This window comes from Meriones unguiculatus, chromosome 5 (genome assembly GCF_030254825.1).
Source record: "Meriones unguiculatus strain TT.TT164.6M chromosome 5, Bangor_MerUng_6.1, whole genome shotgun sequence".
NCBI classification, from domain to species: Eukaryota; Metazoa; Chordata; class Mammalia; order Rodentia; family Muridae; genus Meriones; species Meriones unguiculatus.
The window spans coordinates 95,266,859-95,281,725 of record NC_083353.1 but is presented as its reverse complement, the minus strand read 5'-3'; the positions used below and the strand labels follow the sequence as shown (position 1 = coordinate 95,281,725).

The 14,867-nt window shown below is 39.5% G+C and overlaps 1 pseudogene; it reads right to left on the bottom strand.

Moving 5' to 3' along the window:
• Positions 1–11,247: 11,247 nt before the first annotated feature.
• On the bottom strand, positions 11,248–11,723 carry LOC132654158 (glyceraldehyde-3-phosphate dehydrogenase-like; annotated as a pseudogene).
• Between the last annotated feature and the right edge of the window lie 3,144 nt (positions 11,724–14,867).

The following is a 14,867-nucleotide window of genomic DNA, read 5'->3' as shown; positions in this document are numbered from 1 at the left end:
GCAACTTGTATATAGAAGTAAATTAAAGTTCTAAGAAAGAAGATATTGATGTTCACATTGATTCCCTTTTCTGCAGGATGAATTATGTTTCAAAGATTCCGATGCCAACATTAGTTTGAGCTCCTCTAATATTGCCAGAGAAGGAAGAAAATCATTTGAGATCTCAGATATTAATATTCCATTCCCTGATGTCTGTCTCTTTGAACTCATCCATCACTTTGGGAATAAATTCACAAAGCACAAGTGCATGATGAAGTCTGTATGCGTTAGAAGATAGCCACGTTCATTTATTTACTTACATGCATACAATCACATATGTTCTGTGCAACAGTTTATAACATTCTTATTATAAAATGAAAAGTTTTAATACAGAAGACTGTTGTTTGATATATTATAGGAAACTAATAGAACCAGAGCAGAGTGAAACGATATATGCTTCTATTATGTGAGTGTGTGGTTTGGAGTCAGAATAAAACTGATTCTACCATTAGAAAAGTCTGCTGTGTTTCCCAACCTCAGTTAGTTTTCTCATTAAGGAAAGAAAGACCAAATTCTATTATGAAATCCTGGAGTAATTGATTACTATACTCCATGAAAAATGTATATAGCATTTAAATTGGTTTCTGTTCATATTATTCAATAATGGAAAAAGGAATATTTGCTAATAATAATAAAACATTGAAACAAAAACATTAAGCTAATCTTTCTACACATCTATTTTCTTTGTTTTGTTTTGTTTTGTTTTATACATCTATTTTCAACAACAATGGTCATAGTTGATCTTTCTAATCTGCTTAAAATGACATTAAAAAGAAAAACATCTACATCCAATGCCCATTCCATTTGTCTTTCTAAGTGAGGACTGATCATCTTACCCCGGGTCTTCTTTCTTGTTAATCTTCTTTAGGTGTATAGATTTCATTACATTTATCATATCTTATAGGTCTATATAAATAAGTACATACCGTGTGTGTCTTTCTTCTTCTGGGATACCTCACTCATAATGATCTTTTTTAGATCCCATCATTTGTCTGCAAATTTCATGATATCTTCTTTTTTAATTGCTGAATAGTGTTCCATTGTGTAAAATATCACAATTTCTGTATCCATTCCTCCGTTGAGGGACATCTGGAGCAGAGGGCCTCTGAAAGACTCTACCTATCAGTGTATCAAAGCAGATATTAAGACTCATAACCAAACCTTCGGCAGAGGGTTTCATATGAAAGAAGGGGGGTTCGTATGACGTGGAGAGAATAGGAGCTCAACAAGGACCAAATATGTATGGGCACAGGGGTCTTATATGAGACTGTTTCTCCAACCAAGGACCGTGTATGGATATAACCTAGAACCTCTGTTCGGATGTAGCCTGTGGTAGCTCAGTAACCAAGTGGGTTACTCTGGTAAGGGGAGCAGGGACTATTTCTGACATGAACTCAATGTCAGGCTCTTTGGCCTCCCCAACCCCCAAGGGACGAGCAGCCCTGCTAGGCCATGGAGGAGGACTTTACAGCCAGTCCTGAAGATACCTGATAAACCAGGGTCAGATGAAAAGGGAGGAGGACCTCCCCCATCAGTGGACTTGGAAAGGGGCAGGGAGGAGATGAGGGAGAGAGGGTGTGATTGGCAGGGAATGAGGGAGCGGGATACAGTGGGACTCAGAGTTAATAAAATGTAATTAATAATAAAAATAAAAAAAATTTAAAAAAGAAAAACACCAGGAGTGGGAATGGGAACAGGAGGGTTCAGATGGAGTGCAGAGAGAGAGAGGGAGAGAGTATGGTAAAAGACATATTGAATTAGAGGGAATTGGTGGTCTATGTAGAAAGCTAGTCCAGTAGAAACTCCCAGGATTCAGTGAAGGTGACCCTAAGAAGGACTCCTAGTAATTGAGAATGTGAAACCTGAACCACCCAGTTCCTGTAACTAAACAACTTCCAGTTTTGGGACTAGGACACCAGTTCAGCCACAAACATTCAACCTAGAATCTATCCTGCTTACAAGACATCATGGGGCAATGGAGACACAGAACTTGTGTGAGTGGCCAACCAATGACTGGTCTAATTTGAGGACCAGAGATGCAAACCCATGCATTTACACTGCCTAGATAACCAGAAACCATAGGTAGAAGAGCCCAGAGTCCTAGGAAATAAAAAAACAAAACAAGAGCTGGAGAGATGGCTCAGTGATTTAAGGGCAATAGGCAATAGGCTGCTCTTCCAGAAGTCCTGAGTTCAATTCCCAGCAACCACATGATGGCTCCCAACCATTTATAATATGATCTGATGCCTTTTTCTGTCATTCAAGTGAACATGCAAACAGAACACTCATGTACAGCAAATAAATAAATAAATAAATCTTTAAAAAAAATAAAATTATTCCTAATGATATTCTGCTATGCAAATAGAGAGGTACCTAGTACAATCATGATCTGTAGTGGAAGTTGGGTTGTGTTGTGTGGATATGTTTATGTTGGAAGCATATGGTTGAAATGTATCCTACCTCCCTTCACTTCTCCTTTGTATGACAATGAATTCAACTGCACAATATTTAACAAAGAATATTTAATACAGAGAAATTACAAGCCCATTTCTCATTAGGGAATTAGTCTTCACCAGTATTATGAGAAGCATAGACGAAATAAACATTTGATCATTAGTGGTCAGTAGGAACAAGATGAGGTTCACATTATGAGTGGGTGTGCTATTGCAAAATTCTAAGTTATATATAGAAAATGTAAAGATATACTCATAAGAGCTTCATGAAACCTTGAGTTTGTGTGCTTTACAAGTTTGTCTTGTGAATAATCAATGATTTAAAGAGTGAAATTCTCAGGAAAAAATATTCTTATAGGGAACTCCTACAGCTGATATACAGCTTCAGCAAAGTGGCTGGATACAAAACGAACTAAAAAAATAAGTTATCCCTCCTGTATACAAGAAATAAAAAGGCTGAGAAAGAAATTAGGTAAACAGTGTCCTTCAAATAGCCATGAATAATATAAAAATATCTTAGTGTAAATCTAACTGAGCAAGTGAAAGACCTGGATGAAAGGAACGTCAAAGTTCTTGAATAGGAAACTGACGAAGATACCGGAAGATGAAAACATCACCCAAGCTCATGGATTGTTAGGATTAAGGGTTAAATGTCCATCTTACCAAAAGCAATCTACAGATTTAATACAATTTCCATCAAAATAGCAACACAATTCTTTATAGACCCTGAAAGAAGTATTCTCAACTTTGTATGGAAAAACAAAAAACCCAGAATAGGTACTACAATCCTGTAGAATAAAAGAACTTCTGGAGACATCTCAATCCCTGATTTCAAGCTGTACTACAGAGCAATGGCAATAAAAACTGTAAGGATGTGGAGAAAGTGGAACACTCCTCCATTGCGGGTGGGAGTGCAAACTTGTACAACAACTTTGAAAATCAATATGGAGGTTCTCAAAAAATTGGGAATGGCTCTACCTCAAAACCCAGCTTTATAACTCCTAGACACATACCCAAAAGATGCTCTATCATACAACAAGGACATAAGGAAATTGAGTTCATGACAGAGGTAGCACTTGCTACCCTTACTCGAGTTTTCACGTGGAGATTGAGCTGCCAATTAGCTATATCTGAGCAGATGGTCTTAGGTCCTCTCCATGCATAGTCCTTGGTTGGTGCATCAATCTCTGCAAGATGCCCTAGACTCAGGTTATTTTTAGCTGTGTTGGTCCCTTGTGAGGCTCCTTTCCCCTCCATGTGTCCTTCTTCCATAACCCAACCCTTTTTCCATAAGACTCACTATACTGTGCCAAAGCTTTTCTGTGAGTCTCAGCATCTGTTTCAATCCCCTATTGGGTGGAGCCTTTGAGACTTGATAGGCTATGGGCAGATGAGAGAGGAGGAGAACTCTGCCTTCCAGCAGATTAGGGGAAGGTAGTAGGGCAGAAGAGGGAAGGAGAGTGGGAGTGAAAGGAGTTGAGGGTGGGAGCTTCAATCTGGATATATAATCATTTACATGTAAAAGAATAAAACATAAGGAAAAATTATAAAAAAGGCAAAAGAAAATAACAAGATTTTCAGGTAAATGGATGGAACTAGAAAAGATCATCTTTAGTGAGGTAACCCAAACCCAGAAGGGCACACAGGATATGTACTTATTTATAAGCGGATATTAACTATATAAGAAAATCATACTACAATTCACAGACTCAAAGAAGCTAATTAACAAGGAAGACTCTAGGGAGGGTTCATGAATCTTACTGAAAAGGGGAAATAGAAAGGACAGAAGAAGTGCTTGAAGAGAGAGGGTAGGAGAGGGAGTACTAAGGGAAATGAGGGTGAGATCTGATGTAGGGAGAGCAGGGCTGGTAGGTTGTAGAGGGTATGTAGAGAGAAGAGAAACTGTGGCCTGGGGCATCTTTGAAACAGGCTGGGGACTTATGACAGGGTAGGCTTCTGGGAGAATTTGGAAGTAGAGAATCCTACTAACAGGGGACATGGAGAATAAAGAGGCCAACCTCTAACCAGACAGGACTCCAAGGATAGAAAGGGAAACACCAACCCATCTACAAAAAAAATTGACCCAAAATTTATCCTGTCTACAAGATGTGCAGGGATAAAGATAGAGCAGAGACTGAGGACACATCATGGGGGAGAGCCAACCACTAACATTGTTAATGATCCTCAGCTATGTCTGCAGACAGAAACCTCGGCAGACAGGAACCTAGCATCGCTGACTTTTGAAAGGCTTCTCCCAGCAGTGGATTAATCAGATGCTAAAACTCACAGAAAAACATTGAGAGCATCCCAGGAGCCTTGAGGAAGAGCGAGAGGAAAGATAGAAAGATCTGGAGGGAACAGGATCTCCACAAGAACAATAAAACCAATTAACCTGGGGTGATGGGGGAGACTTGCAGAGACAGAAACACCAACCAAAAACCATGTATGGACTGGACCTAGACCCCAGCACATATGTACATGATGGACAGCTTGGTCTCCTTGTGGGTACCCTAGCAAGGGGATCAGGAACTGTCTCTGACAAGGACTCTCTGAAAGCTTTTCAATCACTTCCCCCTGGCCACAACACTGTGGGAAAGGGTGTGTTTAGTCCTGATAGGACTTAATGTGCTGGGATTTGAGTAGGTGGGGGGGGGGTCTTTCGTTTTCTGAAGGGGAGGTGAAGGGTTTAAGGGAAAGACGGAAGGAGAGTGGAACCAGCAGGAGAGGAGGGAGGGGGCTATAATTGGGATGTAAAATTAATAGATAAATAACATTTCAAAAATGATTCTGAATAGCAAAACCACCTAATGAAACCCTTTGATCCTCATACAGCCCATGGGAGACAGACATGGACTGGAATGAGGTCATTCTGCTGGTAACTCTTTATCACTATAAAATGCCTGAGGCAATCAGTTATTAAAAGTTAAATGTTTTCTATGAAATCTCAGTTTTTAAGCCACATATGCTGGGGGATGTATGGTGGAGCACAGCCACTCACCTCATGGCCAAGAAGTAAATAAGAAAATGAGCCTCGAGTCTTATATCCTTTTCAGAGTATACCCTGACAAACCTAAAGATCTCCCACTGCATTCTGTGTAAGGGTTCTACTACTCTTCAGTAGTGTCATAGACTGGGACCAACCCTAAAACTTGTGGCTTTTGATGGCCATTTCTAATTTCAAAAATACCAATTATTTGCCTAGAAAAATATTAAATGTGGGACTCAATTCTCAATTCTATAGATGACATAAGGAACAAGACACATGCTATTAAACTCTATTTTAGTTCAAAAATACTATTTGTGATTTGCCTCACCTAAGAAAAAATAAAGCAAGCAAGTTTGAGCTAAAAAGTATGAAAACAAGAGGGATAAGATATTTTCAAGTGTTTTAAAAGTCATATTCTCAACACTCATTTTCAAAAAAAAAATTAAGCAGAAATTATAAATTATCCCATTCAGAAAGGCTTGTCAAGACACTATTAAAGACATTTGTTAGTAGCTTTTATATATTATTCTAAGAGTTGTCTTAATGAGACCAGCTACTTCAGCATGGATTCCCTTCAATGCAGAGAATAATGCAGGATTTTGTCAGAGAACAATGTTAACACATTTAAATGTTTTTATCACAATGTCAGGGATGAATCTTAAACACTTATGCCTTCCCATGTGACTATACAGGGAATGGCTGTCAGTGAAATAAGGCTTGATGAAATATCCTATTTTATAATCTACCTCTTCCCTTTCCCCTAAAGGCTTGGTTAAGTGATCTAGATGCCTTATAAAATTTAACAAATGACAACATTTGTTATAATTATGTTGGTTATACTTAGAAGGCAACATAATGTAGCATTTGCGTAATCAACAGTAGGTAGTAGGTTGGAGAGGCTGATCAACGGTGCTGTGTGCATTCTAAGAAAGTGGGAAGCAAGTTATAGCTCTTTTAAAACCTGGACATAGTGTCAGTTTCTCTATATTTTATTTGGAGAACTAGTTCCATAGCAAGCCCTGGGTTAATAAGAGAAAAAATAAACTTCAACTAGTAATAAAGAAAGTGAGAAGAAAGGTGTGGCTGCAACAGAAAGGGATGCTGGATCAACCCTGCAATCCTAGTGTGCTGAAGGATAAAGTGTGATACTCATGTATTCAAGACTATCCAGGGCTACACAGGGAGCTCCAGGCCAGTCTGCATTACAAATTAAGTTTCTACCTCACAGACCAACAATTAACTAAATCAATAAATATTTAAATATGAAATTGCTACTGTCACTCATTTCCCACAAACAACTTCTATTTCCTCACCGGTGAAATTTTATGGTTGGGAATACCGCTTGACACCTCAGACAAAAGAAGAAAAGGACATAACTCAGCATGAAGTAGTGACAATTACATTTTCATTTGTGTTCCATGCCTTTCATTACCATACATATAAGAAACAATCTATCAAGAAATCAAACCATCCCCATAATTGTTTTCTGAGGTGAAAATCAATGTGTTTACTTTTAGCTTGAAAGTACTGACTTTTAAAAATCTTATAGACAATTAAACACCAATTTATGGAGAAAGCTTTTTATATACGGGAGTCCAATAAACATCTGAGAGTCAATATTAAGACACAAAACAGAAATGGGCCTGTGACTGGCCTCTGATGATGCAAAGCAGAAGCTCCTCCTCCACATTCAACCAAAATAGAATACCTCCCAAAGCATTGACTTCAGGGATTATCAAAGAAAGGTCTGCATGCACAGAAAACAAACAAACAAACAAACAAAGCGAAGTTTGCATCTTCTTACCAAACAGGAACAGAAAATAACGCATGCATGTGAATTTATTTTGAGATTAATCATACAACCATGTGGTATGCTTTTGTGTGGCTCTGGGGATTGGTGTGACTGGGGAGGCAGGAAACGAAGATCCTGGTCAGGAAGCTCAGTGTGATTATACAGTTGAACTGGAAGACAAGGTTGTTGCATACAGCTGAACAAGGGTGTAGGTTACTGCACAACAGTAAACAAGGAGGCAGGGTTACTATCTACAGCAGAACAAGGACGCCTGTTCAGCTAATGTCAATAGGAGCAGTCCATGTAGGCAGTCTTCAGACCCTGAACATGGGAAGGTAAGAGGGGGTGGCAAGGTGGACTTACTCTGCACATCCTGTAAACATCTGCCCTTCCAGAGGAAGGCTTTGCCAGCTGAGCCAGACCTGGAAGACTTTGCCATTCTCACCGACCTGAGACACTGGAGCTCCTGACATGGCTGTACCCGTGTCAAGCAATATGCGTTTACTCGGGACTGAAGTTGCTCAACCATCCTTTATAGTAAAACAAAAACAATGAAAAACAATTATGAGTATTGTCTTCTTCAAGTTAAAAGTGAGGATGGATGGATCTATCTTATAACTAAGAGGAAAATTCAGGTTGTTTTGTTTTTCAGAGAGTTAAAGTTAGGATAATACTTTTAGCAGAATCATAGGAAAAAATGCTCAGTGGTGACAACTGAATTAACTCAAAGGCCCTCTATCTAGAATAGGAAGTGCTTTTTATTCTTGTCTAAAGAAAATTAACTTTATATAATTTATGACACCACCGCAGCCAAGGCAAATATTTTGAAAAACACATTACAATAACAGGTTGGCCATAAGTCAAAACAAACCACCAAATGGTTCAGTATTGTGTGTGCTTATAGAGACGTGGACAAAGTGTTCAATAAACTATAGTTGATATAGAAACCCTGGTTCCATGATCAAATTTGAATAGCATGCAAAGAAGGCAAGGTCAGCCTACAGTTTAATCTCAGTGTAGGAACATGACTAGGTGAACATAAGTGCTGGAGACTGAAGGTCTTTCTAGACCTCTGTGAAGATTAAAAAAAAAAAAGGTCAAAATCACAGAAAAAAGTAAAGAAAATGATCTTACTTGACTTGGGCTGCACAAAGGAACTCAAGATGGATAGCTTAAAGAACAGAAAGCTATTTCCCACAGCAGTGGAAGTTAGAAGTTCATGCTTGAAGTGCTGGCAAGATGGGGATTGGTGGAGGACCCTTCCTGCTTTCTTTTTATGATATAGAAACAGGAGGCTAACTCCCTTTTAGTCTTCATTTAACAACACTAATCCCACTAATGAGGGTTCAAGTCTTATGACCTAATTACTTCTCACAGGCTTTGCCATCGAATATTATTTGGGAATTAGGAAGTATTAGGATTCAGCATAATAATTGAAAGGGTACTACTTTAGTTCACAACAAAAACAAGCCACACATGAGACAGAATATGATCTTCTCTTCTCTCCCCAACCTTTACCAATACTCTAAAAGCAACGTTTTCTTTACATAAAACATAACTTAGTCTTTCCAAATATGCATATATGTATATATATGAATAGATGTGCATATGTGTATTATGGTCACATGTTTATATAACAACACAACAATTATGCATTTGTATGTTTCAGGAAATTTTACGAAATGTATTCCAGAGATCAGAATGTTATTATATATGACCCAGTAAAGTTAGCCCCACTTTTTTTTTTTTCAAATTCAGATCTTTTAGAACATTCTAATTTTGTCCCATTTAAGGTTTCTATTGCTGTGATGAAACAGCATGACCAGAACAGTTGGGGAAGAAAAGGCTTATTTGGCTTAACTTTCATGTTTTAGTGTGTCATTGAAGAAAGTCAAATCAGAAACTCCCCACAGGGCAGAAATTTGGTGGCAGGAGCTGATGCAGAGACCATAGATGGGTGCTGCGTACAGGCTTGCTCTTCATGGCTTGTTTGGCCTGCTTTCTTACAGAACCCAGGACAAACAACCCAGGAGTAACCTCACCTACAATGGGCCAGCCTGTATTAGTCACTGATTAACATAATGCCCTATCAGCTTGCCCACTGCCCAATCTTACGGAAATATTTTCTCACCTGAAGCTCCTCCCTCTCTGATGAGCCTAGCTTCTGTCAATTTGATATTAAAGTATCCAGAATAACTGACCTCTTGTTAACTTGACACACAATCACATAACTCAGATTCTCCTTTTTTTGTTCATCCCCAAGAGCACATATTAATAAAGGCATCACAGTATAAAACATTTTACAAATTGAAAAAAAAAAAAAACACATTTCTAACAATTTAAACACCTTAAAAGTTTCCTCTTTAAAAACACCCAGTCTACTTTAAAATACAAAGCCTCTTTAAACTCCAAATTTACTTTCTCTCTAATTTGTTTTTAAAGTTAAAAAGTTTGCCAACTGTGAGCTCCTGTGAAACCAAAAGAAAGTGAAATAGATTCTTATTTCAAGAGGGGAAAAAAAAAAAACTGGGTGCAGTTGCAATCTAAACAAATCAAAACCAAACTCCAACAGAGTAAATAACTCAGGTTCCAGTATCTGGGTAATTACTCACACTCTTCTTGGCTCCTCAAAGAAGCTTAGGTCACTTCTCTGGCTCTACCCTCTGCAGCACACACAGCTTGTCTTCTAGGCTCTGGCTGGTTCCACCCCATGGCTGCAGCTGTTCTTCGTGATCATCCCATATAATACTGGCATCTCCATAATGCTGGATTCTCTGCTGCGCCTGGGATATACTTCTCAGCAATAGCCTTTACTGGACTCTGTTAATGGTGCCAAGCCTCAACCTCTCCACATGAACCCCTCAGTCCTAGGCCTCCCACTGCCACTGAGTTTGCACTGCCACCAATGACCTTTTCTAGCCTCTCACAGTACTAAGCTTCCATGACCCCTTTATGCCTTCAAAACCTTTATAATCTTACACTACCCAAGTTCAGCTGCCAGTGTGAGGTATGGCCTTGGCCACCTCTGGACAACAATTGTGAATGCTGATTCTGAGCAAACCCTTCCCAGATTTCACCTCAATCATATTGTTTCCCCTTTCATTTTCTTTTTTATTCCTTTCTCATACAGTACATCGCGACTGCAGTTTCCCTCTCTCCATTTCTCCCAGTCTCCCCTACCTTTCCTCTCCTCTACTCCCAGATCCACTACACCTCCATTTCCCTTTATAAAAGTGCAGGCCTCTCAGAAATATGAACTGAACATGGCATAAAAAGTTAAAATAAGATGAGGCACAAACCCTCATGTAATGCTGGAAAAGGCAACCCAGTAGAAGGGAAGGATTCCCAAGAACAGGCAAAAAAAAAAAAGTCAAGAGACAACCCTCTCCCAATATTAGGAGTCCCACAAAACCACTAAGCTAATAACCATAACGTACTTGCAGGGGACCTAGGACAGACCTGTGCAGGCTCTATGATTGCTGCTTCAATCTCTGTGAGGTCCTGTGAGCCCTGCTTAGTTGATTCTGTGGGCCCCGTCCTTATGGTGTCCGTGACCTCTCTGGCTTCTGCAGTCTTCTTCCCCTGGGTTCCCCAAGCACTGATGGGAAAAAAAAAAGTGGAAATCTCTAATATGGGTTCTTTTTGCCTAATGTTTAGATGTGGTTCTCTGCATCTGTTCTCACTGGCTGTAGGAGGGAGCCTCTTTGACAATTGGGTGAGGCAAAGAATTAGGCGTATTTGATGCTAGCTTCTTTTCTCTTTTTCTTTTCTTTTTTTTTGGGGGGGGGCAGGTGTTGCAGTAATCTTTATCAACAGTGTTCAAGAGAGCAGGGATTCCTGGCCCCTCCTGCTATTCTTAGTGTCTAGGGTAGAAACTGTGAAGGAGACACTCAGTTAGGGACTGAGTTGGGACAAGAACCCCTCAGCAGCCTCTCTCTTGCTCTCTTGTACTTGCTGAGGTGGGTGGTCCGGGTTTCTTACTCCCTGGAGGCCATGTCAGTCATGAGGTCCACCACCCTGTTGCTGTAGCTGAATTCATTGTCACACCAGGAAATGATCTTTACAAAGTTGTCATTGAGGGTAACGCCAGCAGGTGCAAGAATGGGAATCACTGTTGAAGTCGCAGGAGACAACCTGGTCCTCAGTGTAGCCCAGGATGCCCTTTAGTGGGCTCTCGGGTGCCTGCTTTACCACCTTCTTGATGTCATCACATTTGACAGGTTTCTCCAGTCGGCGTGTCAGATCCATAACAGACACATTGGGGGTAGGAACATGGAAGGCCTTGCCAGGAAGCTTCCTGTTCAACCTTGGGATGACCTTGCCCACAGCCTTGGCAGCACCAGTGGATGCAGGGATGATGTTCTGGGCATCCCCAATGTTCATCACACCACAGCTTTCCAGAAGAGCCACCCACAGTCTTATGGGTAGCAGTGATGGCATGGATTATAGTCATGAGTCCTTCTACAATCCTAAACAATTTGGATAAGGTTAGTTTGCCGAAGGAAACAATTATTTTTGAAAATGGCAATGATGCCTAATTGAGGGACAAAGTGACAAATCAATGATTTGACAGGATGAGTCAGAGATAGGATACACCCAACTCTCACAAGACCCAGAAAAGATGGTCTACATAAAACCAATGCAAGGAGGGAGAATCAGTTTAGTCAGTTCAGTTAAGTCCAATAAGTTGGGAGTCAGCTCTGTGCAATTCAGTTGTATGCAGCTGAGTTTGTGCAGTGAGTGCACTGCAGTGGTGCTGAGCTCATTCCTGAGTGTCATGCAGAGCCATTTAAAGCCATAGAATAAGAAGGAGTCAGAAGATTAGAACAAATTGCCAAGTTAGTTTGAGGCCAAGCAGAGCATTTCAGGGAGAAGTGAGAGAAGCCAAATTGAATCAGTCAGCTTGGTGAGAAGTTTCAGCCAGAACAGCTGAGCTGAACCACGCAGCCAAAGTTCAGAAAGAGCTAGAAAGGGTGATCTTATTCAGCAGTAAGCCTCCAAAATGACAATGACATCAGACAAATAAAAGCGACCTTTAAATTATTTATTTATTAAAATTTATTCACTTTGGATCCCCAATGCAGTCCACTTCCTACAAGGCCCACTCACTCTTCATTTTCTCCCCCTATGCCCTTTCCTTGATCCACTGATAGGGAGGACCTCCTCCCCTTTTATCTGACCCTAGCCTATCAGGTCTCATCAAGGCTGGCTAAATCCTCTTCCTCTGTGGCCTGGCAAGGTTGCAACATTTTTTTTTACAAGAAAATTCTATTCATATGGGAATAAACAACCCAAACTTAACATTTGAAATCAACGACAACCAGACAATTTTTGGCAGTATCTATTAATCAACTTAAGCTTCAACACATCTAAAGAAAAGCATCCCATATTTCACTTAATCATAGCCATCCACTTTCACTTCTTGTTTATTATCGGGGTGCTCAGAGAATAAAGAATTCCTAAAACCATGTTGTCCTCTGGCTCTGTGTTGATTCTCCCATCCTCCGACTCTCTAAAAGAAATGGTTCTGTTTTTCTTTTCTTTTCTTTTTTCCTTCATAAATTCTCCCATGTCGTTTTTTTTTTTTTTTCCTTATTGGTTTGTACCATCTCATTTATTGTACATCTTCCCCACCTTCCTTTATCAACCATATAAATTGTAACATTTCTGAACCAACCAATTCTTTCTGATGGTAATAAACCTTCTTATTCTTATTTCGGTTTCTCCACAGCATCAACCAGAGAGCGGTACTAGGTAAGGGCTCTATAAATATTTGCAGGTTTGTGCTGTGATTGACCTGACACAAAGAACAATGATTTCCTAGGAAAATTCATTGCTCCCAGTGCATGAAGTAAGAGCTAGGTTTTAGCAACTGTGTACCTAAAACTAAAGAGCAAACAACCTCACCGGAAGCTGAACAATAAAATTGAAAGGCATTTTTATCACATTCTCATTTGTTCAGCTAAGCCAGGTCTTGGTTTAACTGGGCCTCAGGATCCAAACATAGCTTTATAGTGGTACCAAAGCTTGGATTAAGTGCACACTGAGAGTCAGAATGCAACATATTATGTCTTTGCTATAAAAGACTCATAGAGAGGTGGTTAACGTGCAAGTGCTTCAGCCCATTACAAGATGAGAACACTAGTCTAGCATACTTAATGTTTGTTTCTATTTAAAACTTAACATTAGCAAATGGCTATATTTTTTAATGTTTCTCAAATAAGAGAATATACTCTAGGAAACATTAGCAATATCCTTAAATGCTTATTGCTCTATTACTGCCCATGTTCATTGTTATAGAAAAAGTGAACGGATTTACTGGAAAGAAGAGTACATTTTTTAAATTTATTTTTATTGCGTTCAGTTTTGTCCTGTCCATGTCCATGTGGGTATGTGTACATGCTTTTAGGAGCCTACAGAGGCCAAAGGGAACAGATGCTAGAAGATGTTTGTGAGCCACTTGGCTTTGGGGTTAATAACTGAAACGGGTTCCCTGTAATTGGACAATATGCATTTAAACACTGAACAGTCTTTCTGGTCACAGAGGCTGTTTTCTGTCTGTTTGTTTTCTTGGTCTGTTTGTTGTTGTTTTGAGAACAGGGTCTCAATACATAGATGAGGCTGGACTGTAACTCATAGAAATCTGCCTCTTAACTGCTGATAGTAAAGTTGTATGACACCTGGTCCAGATGCATTCCTTCTTTTAATTTGAACAGAACTTTTTAGAACTAAGAACTCCATGGAAAATTCATCTTATTTGTAACATTTAGTTCATAACAATCAACACCCAAATAAGCAGTAGGGAAAATGCTGTTGGAACAGTGACTGAAACCTTCATTTAAATTTAACTTGCCTGGAGAGGTGGCTCAGAGGTTAAGAGCACTGGCTGCTCTTCCAGAGGTCCCGATTTCAATTCCCAGCAACCACAGGGTGGCTCACAGCCATCTATAATGAGATCTGGTGCCCTCCTCTGGCTTATAGGTGTACCTGCAGACAGAACATTGCATATATAATAAATAAATCTTTTTAAAAATCTTAAAAAAAAATAATTTAACTCGGCTGGGTAACACCTGCCCATACACAGTTTCACAGAGGTGATGGTAGGAACCCTGTCAGGGGCACATGGTGCATCACACTGAGCGATGTGTGCCAAGGGAAATGAAGACACTATTTGGTTACTGAAAAGGGTCAAATGGGCTTCTTACATATTTGAAATTCTCTCTCTAGCACTCAGATGTTAATGAAATGCAGATCAGAGCAATTCTTCATGTTAAATAACATCTGGGATTGTTCTTTAATCGAGTAAATTGGGTTAAAATATTGCATTTTTATTGCTAGCTTAATAGCTTAAAGAGGTATTAAACATTTAATTATTAACCTTGACATGAAAGAATTGAAGAGATTTCTTGGATGATTTAAGGATTTAAAAGTTCTCTCTTCTGAGTGAGATTCATATGCTGGAGAAAGCAGATCTAACTAGTTATCTTGAAAAAAAGCATTTGCCCTTAATTGAAATACAGTAATAATACTGTGTACTTTGCTTGAAGACATCATTCACAGGAGAACAAATGTCTTACAGGAATGGTGACTGCTGACA